Raw genomic sequence first — 12,838 nt, 5'->3', positions numbered from 1 at the left:
GGAGAACTGTTGGGCAAAGCCCTCCACCGCTTCGCCGAATAGGCCGGCCTGGGAGATCGGGGAGTCCAGGAAGCGATGCTTGTCGGCCTCCCTCATATCCGCCAAAGTGAGCCATAGGTGGCGCTCCTGGACCACCAATGTGGACTTCGTCTGACCCAGGGCCCGCGCAGTGACTTTCGTCACCTTAAGCGCGAGGTCCGTCGCCGTGCGCAGTTCCTGCAGCACACCTGGGTCAGCACCACCCTCATGCAACTGCTTCAACGCCTTGGCCTGGTAGACTTGCAGGAGGGCCATGGCGTGCAAGGCGGAAGCGGCCTGTCCAGCAGCACTGTAAGCCTTGGCCGTCAGCGCGGACGAGAACTTACAGGCCCTGGACGGAAGGCGTGGACTATCTCTCCAGGGGGCGGCGCTTTGTGGACAGAGCTGCATAGCAATAGCGCGCTCGACTGGGGGATGTCCACATACCCTTGGGCCGCCCCACCGTCGAGGGTGGTGAGGACGGAGGAGGCACCAAGTCTGTTTCGGGCAGAAAAAGGTGCCTTCCAAGACTTAGTAACCTCCTCATGCACTTCCGGGAAGAATGGAACCGGAGGCGGCCTTCAGTGCAGCCCGACACTCTTGGCGGCTGGGAAAGCATAGCGGTCAGCTCTGGATCTGACTCGGGCAACGCCACTCTTCCTGACGGAGGCAGCGCAGCCGAATCCTCATCTCCAGAGCCTAGCTCGCCCTCCGATGCAGCGATCGACATCCTGTCATCCGCCTGTGCTCCGCACAAGATGCTGGACCCCGCCCTGTCCGAGGACTCAGCACACTCGTCCGGGAACACCAGGTGGTGCGACATCTTTAAAAAGTTGCCCGTCGTTCGTGAAGCTCTTTTAGAAATTGTCTCTTTTTTGAGAAGGAAAAACAGGGGAGGTCGCGGCAAGACCACAGAATGGCAGCTGCAGCTCGCCGAGGTTTCAGCAGCCTGGATGGCAACCCCCGCTGACACGCCGTAACACAAACGCCAGCTGTTTCTTCCAAACACTCGCGGAGATTCGTCCTGAGAAGGCTCGGCTCTGACACGAAAAGCTGATGTGCGTTTGCACGCACTCTCCTTTTATACCCGCGCGTTGGGGTGCGCGTGGCGAAACACGCACGCCAACTGTCATTGGCTTGTTTAGTTTACACTCAAAGGTGATTGGGCTCTCGGGCGAGATCCCAATTCGTCAGCCACGACTGACGTAACGTAGAACGTGACTTACTGAAAGGGAACTACTCTTTCTTCTCGTTCTATTATCATTGATTTCTCAACAACTTTTACATTCTCATCTGATTAATATGCTTCAATTTAAGTTTGTCAAATGAAATTTTCATCTAGTGCAGATTGACCATCCATGTTATGAGCCTCTTATTGTACAAAGATGAATGTGATGGCAACATCTAATAAGCTTATAAATTATGGTTTTGGCATTTATGATAATCAAGTTGCAGTTATCCTTTACTTCTTGATATTCTCTACTGACATTTGGTTCTGTAATTTCAAGGGGGAAAAATAGATTAGATATTTGACTACCAGCTATAATTTTCTGGAGTGATATAAAGCTAACCTCAGGTGCCGTTTAGCAATTTTTTCCCCCTTGGGGAAAATGTTTTACACACAACAAAATAAATAATATTTCTGACAAATATATTTAAAATGATGAACACTCACAGGAAATCTAGATTCCAGGCATATGAGTGGGTTAGAAAAAAACGGTTTCTTCTGCTCATGGGGGCACCATTATACGATCACATGACTAGCTGGCAGTGGCGTCTTGCAGTTCTACTACTAAAAAGTGTACATTATTTAGCACCTCTGTGCTCAAGGTGTTAAACAACTATTTATATCTAAACAAGTTTAATTACACACTGTAACAACTAAAATCTACACAATAAAGAAACAATTTAACGATATAGAGGGAGCTGTTAAGTTAAAAAGCCCAGCATAACAAAGTTCATGGCATACAAGGAGAAAAAAAACTGCACACAAACATAATTGGTCCTCAAGGATTATAAAGGTATGATAATTCTAAATAAAACATATTCTTCAACACATAATTGGGTGTTTTCAATTCAATGGCTATTAAATTTGTGTCATTGTTCAGGTGTAAATAACTATCCTTCCAGACTGTTTGCGGTTAAGGGATAAGGCTTTTTAAGAATCATTACAAATTTATGGGACTGAATTCCATTTCTAGAGTAAAAATATTAGCAACTAGAGCTTAAAATCTAACAATGATTAATCTCGATTATGAGATTTGATTTGTGGATCAATGTATTTGGCTTTCTGAGCTGTCACGCGCCCTCTAGAGGAATACCACATTTGCAATTTCAGCTTGTTCCTCACAAATCTGTCATAAACGGCCCTTCAAACTTTGTGGTAGAAATAATTAAATCCTTTTATTCATCAATAACACATTAAACTGGAAACAGTGGCATTTAGAACTTTAACAAAAATCTTAACAAAAAAAAAACTTTAAATAAATGTCTTTTCATAAAATATCCCCAAAAATACATTATGGTTTCCACAAAAATTAAGCAGCACAACTGTTTTCAAATTTGATGATGATGATAAGAAATATTACTTGAGCACCAAATCAGCATCAAATATTACCGTTTTACTGTATTTTTATCAAATAAATGCAACCTTGGTGAACATGAGAGACTTTTGTGAAAAACATTTTAAATCTACCAATGCCATTTTTTTATGGTAGGGTATGGAAAACTTGGAATACAGTCTAGGCTACAGCGTTCTTTATGAGTAGCCTACCCTTGTTATTTACTTTGTGAGAGTGAGCTATTTCTGTTCACATTTTGTTCAGAATAATATCTCATCTTAGAACAGATGTCCTGCACAGGTGGGTTCAGAAGTTCAAAATCGATCAGAGTAGCAGCTATTAGGAGCCGCCATTTTCAAGCCAATAATTATTTCATAAAATCTCTTGCAGTACCATGTTCAGTTTTTTTGTACTGAAAAAATATGTTTTCATTTTTATTCTCTCGTCTGTCTATCTGGATAGTTTCCCGAAAACAAACGAATCAAGGCCATTGCTATTTCCTTGCGTCTGTTTATCCGATTCAGAGAATGAACTCTTTTGAATTAGTTATTTTCCACGATTCGGTCAAGCTTGATAGCATAATGGCGTGAGTTTGAATCATTTGGAATAGTTGCTTGCGCACTGAATCGTTTGGTGTGGTTTCTTTCTCTTTAAAACTGTAACGCGATACTTTTCAACAGAGAAAATAGAGCGCTGGATTATGTGGATGTTTACCTACAATAATTTGGAATAACCTGCAAAAGCTATCGCCTTATATAATATTTATATATTTCAACAACTGCACGTGCACCTCACTTAATCTCAGCAGGTAAAGAAATCTTCCGATATAAACATTAGCATTACACTAAATGTACTAATGCATTACTACTAACGAAGTACCGTGGTTCATACAATCATTGTACCAGTAGGAGCCTATAAGCTACTTTTTGACAGGGGATTTATTAGAGATGCCTCTATGTGTAACATAATATAAATAGTTCTTCAGATGATGTTCTTTTTTATAAATTGTTTTAATTATATATTTGTTTTTTTTATTAGCGGTGCCTCTGATATGTGTAACGAAGGCCCTATATAATGTACATAGTTCTTTAGAAGGTGTGCTTTTATTTATTTATTTATTGTTTTTTTTAATGTATTTGTACTTGTTTTTGTGGAGACTTTGCATATGGTAAGCAGTACCTAACTTTGTGTGCAGACTTTGCATATGGTAAGCAGTACCTAACTTTGGTTAAGTAAGTTTATTGATTTAAATGCTATGCCTATTTATGAATCTCATAGTATGCACTTTGCATACCTTCCCAGCATTCATGTTCAGGTAGACTTAAAATGCATTCTATTTTTATACCCATACGTCTTGCAATTTTCTTATACTGTTAAATAGAGCATGCCTGACATGCATTTGTAATACTGAGGTGCTTTTTATAGAGAAAATATTTAGATTGACAGTCAATAATCTTCAATTGTTGATTGTCTGATACACTGCAGAAGAATTGACAACTATGGATAGGAGCTAAACATTGAGTAAACCATGCAACGTCCTCTAGATGATAAATGGTGATAGCTGACATGCTGTTGACATTTAGAATCGGCGCAGGCATTGAACGTGTGTCTGTTTTGTTTTGTGAAGACATCTACACTGACTCTGTAAGCAGTGAAAAGGCCACCGAAGTCACTGAAATGGATCAGACAGCCTGAGATAGGAGGATGAGGAGGGAAGAGAAGCTGAAAGGTAGTCCCTGAGGGAGAGGGGCCCGATGCAGTGGCCCCTACGGTGAGAGAAAGACAGGAAGGATGCAGCTCAGCAAACTGTGAATCAAAGTGGGAACGAATGCATTATGAGTGAGTGCTGTCAAGAAACGGGCAGTGAATTACAGACGCATGGAGCATAAATCTAAACGCAATTCAATATTACAGAGTCACATAGTGTAGGACTGGTGTTAATAAGGCTTTAGCAAATGATTGAGCATTATTATCATTGATTACAGTTTTCACACTCTTGTGAAATCATCACCAGGTTAGCGAGTAGCGAGGCCCGTCAGTGAGTTGTTAATGGTGCCAAGCAGCGGCTGTCAAAACAAGAGAAAGAACAGCTGTGAGACGCCATTAGAGGTTTCTGACATGGTGACAGAGAACATCTAGTTTCCTTATTGTTGCGCAGCTTGTGTGTGTTATTCGTGCCATCGATTTTTCCCATGGAGGATCCTGCATCAGGCTTACAATTTTCCTCTTGAACAGCCTTGTCAGTGGCATAGTATAGTTTTTGTGTCACTACAATGTGCCACTACAATGAGAACACCGTAAAACAGATTTTATATCGCAATGTGAAAAATTAGCTTGTCCTTATTCGTTGACCCCGAGACCGATTGGTACGAGTGCGTTCGCTGTTATTTGGATGAAAAAACAAGCAAGCAGACAAAGCAAAAACAAACAGCAGAAACAATTAAACACAATTGTTGCACCAAACAAAACACAGGCATTTTTTCATCTTGCTGTAATTATATTTCAATCATGCAAATGAGTCAGTTTTGGTAGTTAGGGGGTTGTTCGTGTGTGTAATTGAAAACGGGAAAATTGTCTCGCATCAAAATCTCAGCAAATGCATTTTCTGGCTCCTAATCAGAGCAACCACCATGAGCAGCTTGGGCTCAATCGCAACTCAATCTTTGCTGAATTGAATCGTTTTATCTTAATTAACTGTGTAGAATCCATCCAGGTCTCCAAGCGTGCCAATTTCAGCCCCCTGCATACAGCAAATTCTACTCCCCCCACCACCTCTTTAATAAACATGTCTCAGCCTCTCTGGGATATCGACTCGAGGCAGTGATCGACTGATGGACAGCGGCACGGTCCAGTGTATAAGCCCTATCTAAAATACATTATCTTCTCCTGTCAGCCAAAGGGATGGAAACCACAGGGTTGTTTTCCTTTACTGCATCGTGTACCTTTCAGGAAGGCTGTACAGCGAAGTTCCTTTCAGCCAGAACACATCGCACTACATTTCGCTCGAGATACGGGCAAATCCAACCTGCACAGGTGAACATGAGTTTGTTTTTCAAACTTAGAATATTTATTTTTCGAGTTCATGGAATGAGCCACTGCAGATGTTACAGAAGTCAGAAAGATTTGAATAGATAGAATAACCCAAATATTTATTTTCTCATCCCACATTATAGAACTCAAAATCTTTGTGAAAGCTTTGTTGAATTGACAAAATGTATTTTTTAAACTGTTTTGAACAGTGAGGTTAAATATTAAAATAGTCGTCGTAAAGTTCTTGGCAACAAGCCACCTCTCACTATTTCAGCAGAACATACTGTATCTTACATATTGCTAGTATAACATATAATATTTTTTTTTTTGGTCACAGTAAAGGGTGTCCACACTGCTCAAATATTTACCTTTAGCTCACTTACACAGTCCAAAGGTGTTATTGGAAAAGTGCTAATTATCACTGTTTTGGTCAAAAATTATTCCCTCAGAAAATATTTAAAAAAACCTTTTTTTGCCATTTGTTGTGCAATTACTTATTATTATTAATAATAATAAGTATTGGCAAATGCATTTGAAAGTAAGTTTGTGTACTATTTTCTTAACTAACCAGGCTAACCAGTAGGACAAAATCAGGCATGAGGAACAATACAGTGTAAGAATAATTTAATTGTATTACCTTTGGAATTATATTTCCCTCCGCCTAGGTTTACTCCCAAGTGCCCAGGATTATTTTCTTGATAATGAAGGTCAATTATAATAATCATGTTTCTATAATGATTGTGCTCTCTATGGTTGCTTATACATGCTATCCTTATAATTACTTTTTAATCACTGTTAGATCTGTACTGTTAGAATGGAACTGGTGGGATCATTCGTATGCTACAGTTGCTCATGTTGTTTTTACTTAATTTATTTGATGCATTAGTTAATTATGTCATTATTTGTTTGTTTATGCAGATAAGTGACCATATGACCAGTCAACATCTGCCACATTGCTCTGACACTGACATACAAAACAATTCAGCAAGTGTGTATTGCGTGTCGTTTTTTTAGTTTTGTGTTTGTGTGCATTTTACCCATAATCTGAGAGGCAGTGTAAATACTTTTAGGATGCAAGTTCAATTCCTCTAAAGGCTGATTCACAAATATCACCATTCAACCTTTTTAAATTTATATTTAATTTATATTTTTTGTTTTTGTTATTTATTTTATATTAGGTTTAATGTGTTTTCGTCTTAAATTGCGAAGTTATCCATGAATCATAATTTTCATGTGAAAACGTTTGAACATAGGTTTTACACATGCATTTATGTTTGCGCATTTATGCAAATACACACACACTTGGGGAGACCCGAAGAGTTAGTGATAGCAGTGACCTCTGCAAAACCTCCCACGCAGGCTTTAAGGGTCCTGTCTTTGCACTGAAGAGCCTTCATCAGACCACTCCACAATGTCCTCTTGCCTGAACCTGTGAATTAGTCAGTGTCTGAGTTAGGAGTGCATCTGTGAACGATACTTTTGAGGTTATCTCTGACACAGGAATCATTTAGCTCAACTACTCCTCAATGCAGGCCAAAATCTCAGAGCCCCCCGGTGCAGCAACAGGCTCCTTTCATTTTTAATGGTCTCAGATCAGCCAACGAGTACACGAGGGAGAAGAGAACTTCAGAACATCTTACGAATCAAAAGATGCTGGCTCTGGAGGCTCGTGAGCCTCTCCATGCTGGCAGAGTAACTTCAGTGATGAAGCTCCATCGGGTCGGCTGGATCCATTCCTGTGCTTCAATCACCCCTAAATGAAAGACGATGTACGCAATTAGCCAAGCAGACGGTACTTGCAAATGGTTGACTTTGGCTTCTGGCTCACTCCGCTGGCATCCCTTAAATAATGACTGGAGGTGATTGGGGAACTGTGACGGTGGCTGTGGATTTAGCTGGATAGGTTCATGGCATGCATGTTTGTGAGGGTTGAACTGTTCTGTTCAAAGCATGAATTTGACACAAACTGCCATAAAAAAAACTGATCACACTCTGAGACATTGTTAGTATTGTTTTGAAACTAGAAGTGAAACACTTTTTTTCTGAAATCTGAGAGGCTGAAACCTCAATTTGAGCTCCATTTAATCTTATTGCTGAGCTTACATTTTGCTGAGTTTTTTCTGTCTGTATATACGTAGCACATAGTGGTGAGACTATAGGTAAGTGTTTTCATAAGGAGGCACTAATGGTAGTGCAGTGTATATGAGCTGTTTGTGGTTGATGTGTGGCAGCGAAGCTCTGCTGCAGCAGCACACAGTTTGATGGAGCTGTGGATCAGTGCAGTGGTGCTGTGGTCTTCACTGCCTTTCTATACTTATTAAGAAGAAAGCATGTGACATGCAGCTACCCACACAGATACAGAGTGGGAGGTCATATTTGTATGTTTATGTCACCCCATCTGTGGAAACAGTATGGTTTGTGTAAGTGACTGCATGTGAGCATATGTATGCTTGCATATGTGTACATGACTGTTCAAATGTTTGGGGTCGGTAAGACCAAGGCTGCATTTACTTATTCAAAAATACAGTAAAACAGTAATATTGTGAAATATTATTATAATTTAGCATGACTGTTTTCTATTTTAATGCATTTCCAAATGTAATTTATTCCTGTGATCGCAAAGATGAATTTTCAGCAGCCATTGCTTCAGTCTGCAGAGTCACATGATCCTTTAGAAATCAATTTGAAAAGTTGAAAACCCTTGTGCTGCTTAATTTTTTTTGTGGAAACAGTGATACATTTTTAAGGAAAATATCAGCATTTATTTGAAATAGATTTTTTTTCCTGTGGCAATTTCAAATCTTATACTGTCTGAACAATTTAATGCATCCTTATTTAATTAAATAACTTACTTTCCCCAGTAGTTTTAATTGTAGTGTATATATGTTTCACATGCAAACAGGAACGTGTGTATCAATCATGCAAGCTAACGGTGTTGAAGACGTTACTTTGAAACTGTAAAAGCTACACTTAATTTAAAGGGATAGGTCACCCAAAAATGAAAATTAGCCCATGATTTACTCACCCTCAAGCCATCCTAGGTGTATATGACTTTCTTCTTTTAGACGAATACAGTCGGAGTTATATAAAAAAAATTCCTGGCTCTTCCAAGTTTTATAATGGCAGTGAACTGGGGTTGAGATTTTGAAGCTAAAAAAAGTGCATCCATCCATCATAAAAAGTACTCTACATGGCTCCGGGGGGTTGTGGAACACACACTATTTATTCACTCATACACTTATTTATCTAACACACACACTCAGTCTACATTTCAATTTGCACATAATATACCTGTACATACAACTGTCTATTGTTATATACCTGTACATACAATTGTCGATTTGTATATTTTTATTCCTTAGTTACTTGTTCTATTTTCTATTTTTTATCATCTGTGTTTTTGTTCTGTCACTGTCATTCTGTTACACTGTGGAGCTTCTGTCATGAAAACAAATTCCTCGTATGTGTAAACATACCTGGCAATAAAACTCATTCTGATTCTGATTCTGATTAATACAGGTCTTCTGAAACAAATCGAAGCGTTCTTCTAAGAAAAACTATCGTACGAACATAAACGAGAGAGTGACGTTATGTTTATATGAGATTCTATATAAAGTTTTTTATATAGATATTTTCTTACAAAAACGCATCAATTCGCTTCAGATGGCCTTTATTAACCCCTCGGAGTCATGTGGAGTGCTTTTTATGATGGATTTATGCACTTTATTGGACTTTATCCATCCAACTTTATCTTAAACCCCATTCACTGCCATTATAAAGCTTGGAAGAGCCAGAACATTTTTTAAAGGGGTCCTATTATGCTCTTTTACAAAGTCTTGATTTTGTTTTGGGGGTGTACTAGAACATGCTCTCATGCTTGGTGGTTCGAAAAACGCATTATTTTTCACATAATTTACATTATTAAAATACCTTTCTCCCCAGCCTGGCACAAACGGCTCGATTAGTTCCGGCTTTGATGAAGGTCCGCCTTCCAAAAAACAAAATGTGTTGTGATTGGTTAGCTGTCCCAGTGCGTTGTGATTGGCGAACAGCTTAGACGGTGTTTCAGTACTGCTTTGTTCTTTGAAAAATTAGCTTGTTACTGAAAAAGCTACAATGTTTTAAGGAGACTTGAGGAAAAAATATTGAAAACTTTTAGTTGCATTGCTAGTAATTTCCCAACACCGTATGCTGACTGCATACACTGTGTCTGTGGTTGTGTTATATCGAGGGAGAGCACCCCCAACATGTCCTTAGTATTCGTCCTGGGATCAGTCAGAGCTGTCATCCTTGTGCCGGGGAGGCTGATGCAGAGGCATCGCCGCCGAATCCTCTGTTGTACAGGCCCTGCAGCTCACACTAGTAGAGGAGGATTCACACGCAGATTTGCATGCTGTTCACACTGCGTTTGTGACAACAAACCCCCACCGCAGCACTCCTTCAAACCCATTACATCCCTCCTGGAGCTGCTGGGTGGCTGAAAGAGCAGAGCTGGTTGTTGGAGGATGGAAAGAGAGGACCCAGCAGTTGGCCGAGATGTGTTGATGGAGCCTATTCTGGAATGGCGCGAGTGGCCACCAAGCAGAGAACAAAGGAGAAAGCGAAACTAAAAGTCCACTGTTTATATGCAAGGTAGTGTTACGGACTTTGGTGGAGTTTCGCTGAGTTTGGGATGTAACTGCCATGAAAGTACCAGAAAGTTTTGGCAAAATAAGCTAAATGTCAATGTTTGTTAACCTACCCTTTTAAAAACCAAATCAAATGATGTCTCTGGAGTTCAGGAAGCTATAAAAACTATTATCTAGGATATAAAGTACTTGACACTTTCAAATGGATTTGTTGCAGCCAAACCTCTTTTTGTCAAATCGATGTTAGCATAAACACAAAGAGCTTTTTGCAAGGTGTTATTTAGAACTGCTCATTACATCTGAGTAGAGAGATTAATTGCGTGTTGTGTTTGGTTTGAGATGATAAGAGGCTTAGGTATTGATCCAATTCTTCAGACCTCTAAAGGATGTGTTGAGCCCAAGTCCCACGATTTGGAGCCAGGGGAGGAGCGCAAACTGTCCGCTGATAGCCACTGAAAAGAGAGAGACAACAAATCAAAAAGGCCCGATACTTTATTGTTTTTGCTGTTTAGTCACTTACCACTGCTGTCATTCAACACAGTTTTATCCAAAGCAACCTGCTTTTATATAAACTTATGCTGTAGCCAACTTAGTGTTCAGTGGATCCTCCTTTGCTGAGTTTAAACTGCAGTCTTATAGTCCAACCCAGATTTTTGCAGCCTTTCAACATTGCTTTTTCAACTATTAATTTAATAATTACCTGAAAAAATAAATAGATAAATAAATAAGGGAGAGTTTTCTTTATATTTAATATTTTGTTTATAATGTTAATATTATTAAATACGGCTGTCATGATTCACTTCGAATCCTCGATTGCATTTTGCCCGTGTCAGGTAACCGTCAAAATACCGGAAGTGGCGCATTCCACGAGAAGAATGAAACGCATTATTAGACCGGTTTCCAAGGTGCGATGCAGGCTTAATATTTGCGCTTTAATTATTTACATGCGTTTAGGTTAGGTATGTGCGTAACGGTGCTCCACATGAACTGTTGTCATTTACATGAGTGGAGCGTCTCAAACTCTATCTCTGCATATTGTTGTGAGTTGGGGTTTATTATAACGTTCATCTGGGAACGCAATGTGCTTAGGTCTATTTTTATTGCTACAAAAAACGAATTGCTCGATTAATCCTCAGAATAATCGACCGATTACTCGATTACCAAAGTAATTGTTAGTGACAGCCCTATTATTAATTAAAAATATTAAGATTATGGGTAAAATTAATATACACAAGGTCTAATTAGATTAGATTTTTGACACGTCTGATATTTTTGCTCTGCCTTTTTTTTATTAACTCTTTATATAGCATTCAAAAGCATAGTTATGTGTATTTTTTTTTTAGGTACTGATACATCATTTGACGTTATTAGAGCCAGATGTGGTCAGCTGCAGCTACTGAGACCAATAGGTAGAGACTCTTTAGTTGGCAGAAGACCAGCAAGCTGTTGCATTCTGGACTGACTGTAGAGGCTTAATCGTAGGGCTGCACAATTTGAGGAAAAAAATTTAAATGTAAATTTCTGATAAATAGTGATTTACAATTAGCTCAAGGTTTGCTGTGAGGCTGCACAATTAGGCCAAAATGTTATGATTTATATATCAAAATAATTATAAAATAATAATACTTATTATTTTTAACCACTTGCTTACACCACCACATTGACTGTTCGTGGATCGAGTTTTTTTTTTTTGGTCTTAAAATCTTTTGGAGGCAGATTAAAATGTTTTATGCAACTTTCCATGTCAATCTCAACACTGCCATGCCATCAACCCTCCAGTCTATATTTCGTGTCCACTTTCTGCCTCCTGCTCTGTTCTCACTGAAATGATCTCAACTTGTCACTTGACATTTCAACTTGATAGCTACTAATCACCTCAACCTTGACAAGACTGTCAGGAGACTGAATTCCTCCTTCCCCCTTTCCAAGACCTCCACAGTTAATCTCTCTCCATTTCATTTGAAGGTCAAACAGTCGTCACCTTCTTCTGTGTAAAAAGACTAGAAGTTATCCCAGATTATTTTCAGTGATCACATTGTAGTCACTACTGCATGTTCTAGAACATATTCCGATATTCTTTGACCCCCTACTCCAACCATCTTCATGTTTTACTATATTATGGCAGTTTCTTCCTTGCTGGTCTGCAAGCATGAGCTGTAAAATCTGTCAAGCACATTTAAAATACTGCTGGCTGATTCATTTGAGAATCCAGAATTCATTGATCTAGGCGAGTCGATAAAAAGAGTGTCCAAAATAAAGACAAATCTTTTAAAAATGTAGTTTAAAACATACTCTCTGTATGTTGCTTTCATGTTTTTATGGCCTGTGTATTTATCGAAATAGGCTGTCAATCGATTAAAAAAAATTCACGAATTAATCACACATTTTTTCCAAAATGAATTGTGATTAATCCTACCTGACATTTAAAGTTTTTAAATATACTTTTATATTGTAATAATTTCACATTCAATCTTCAAATTAATGTAAAAACAATATAAAGATAGTATATATTTAAATATTTGTTTAATGACTTTATGACTGAAGGCCAGTATCACTGATACCAATACTACTAATGTCTCTATGACATTGTTTATATATATA

This window comes from Sinocyclocheilus grahami, unplaced genomic scaffold (genome assembly GCF_001515645.1).
Source record: "Sinocyclocheilus grahami isolate Dianchi unplaced genomic scaffold, SAMN03320097.WGS_v1.1 scaffold114.1, whole genome shotgun sequence".
Lineage (NCBI taxonomy): Eukaryota > Metazoa > Chordata > Actinopteri > Cypriniformes > Cyprinidae > Sinocyclocheilus > Sinocyclocheilus grahami.
This window is presented reverse-complemented; position numbering follows the sequence as displayed.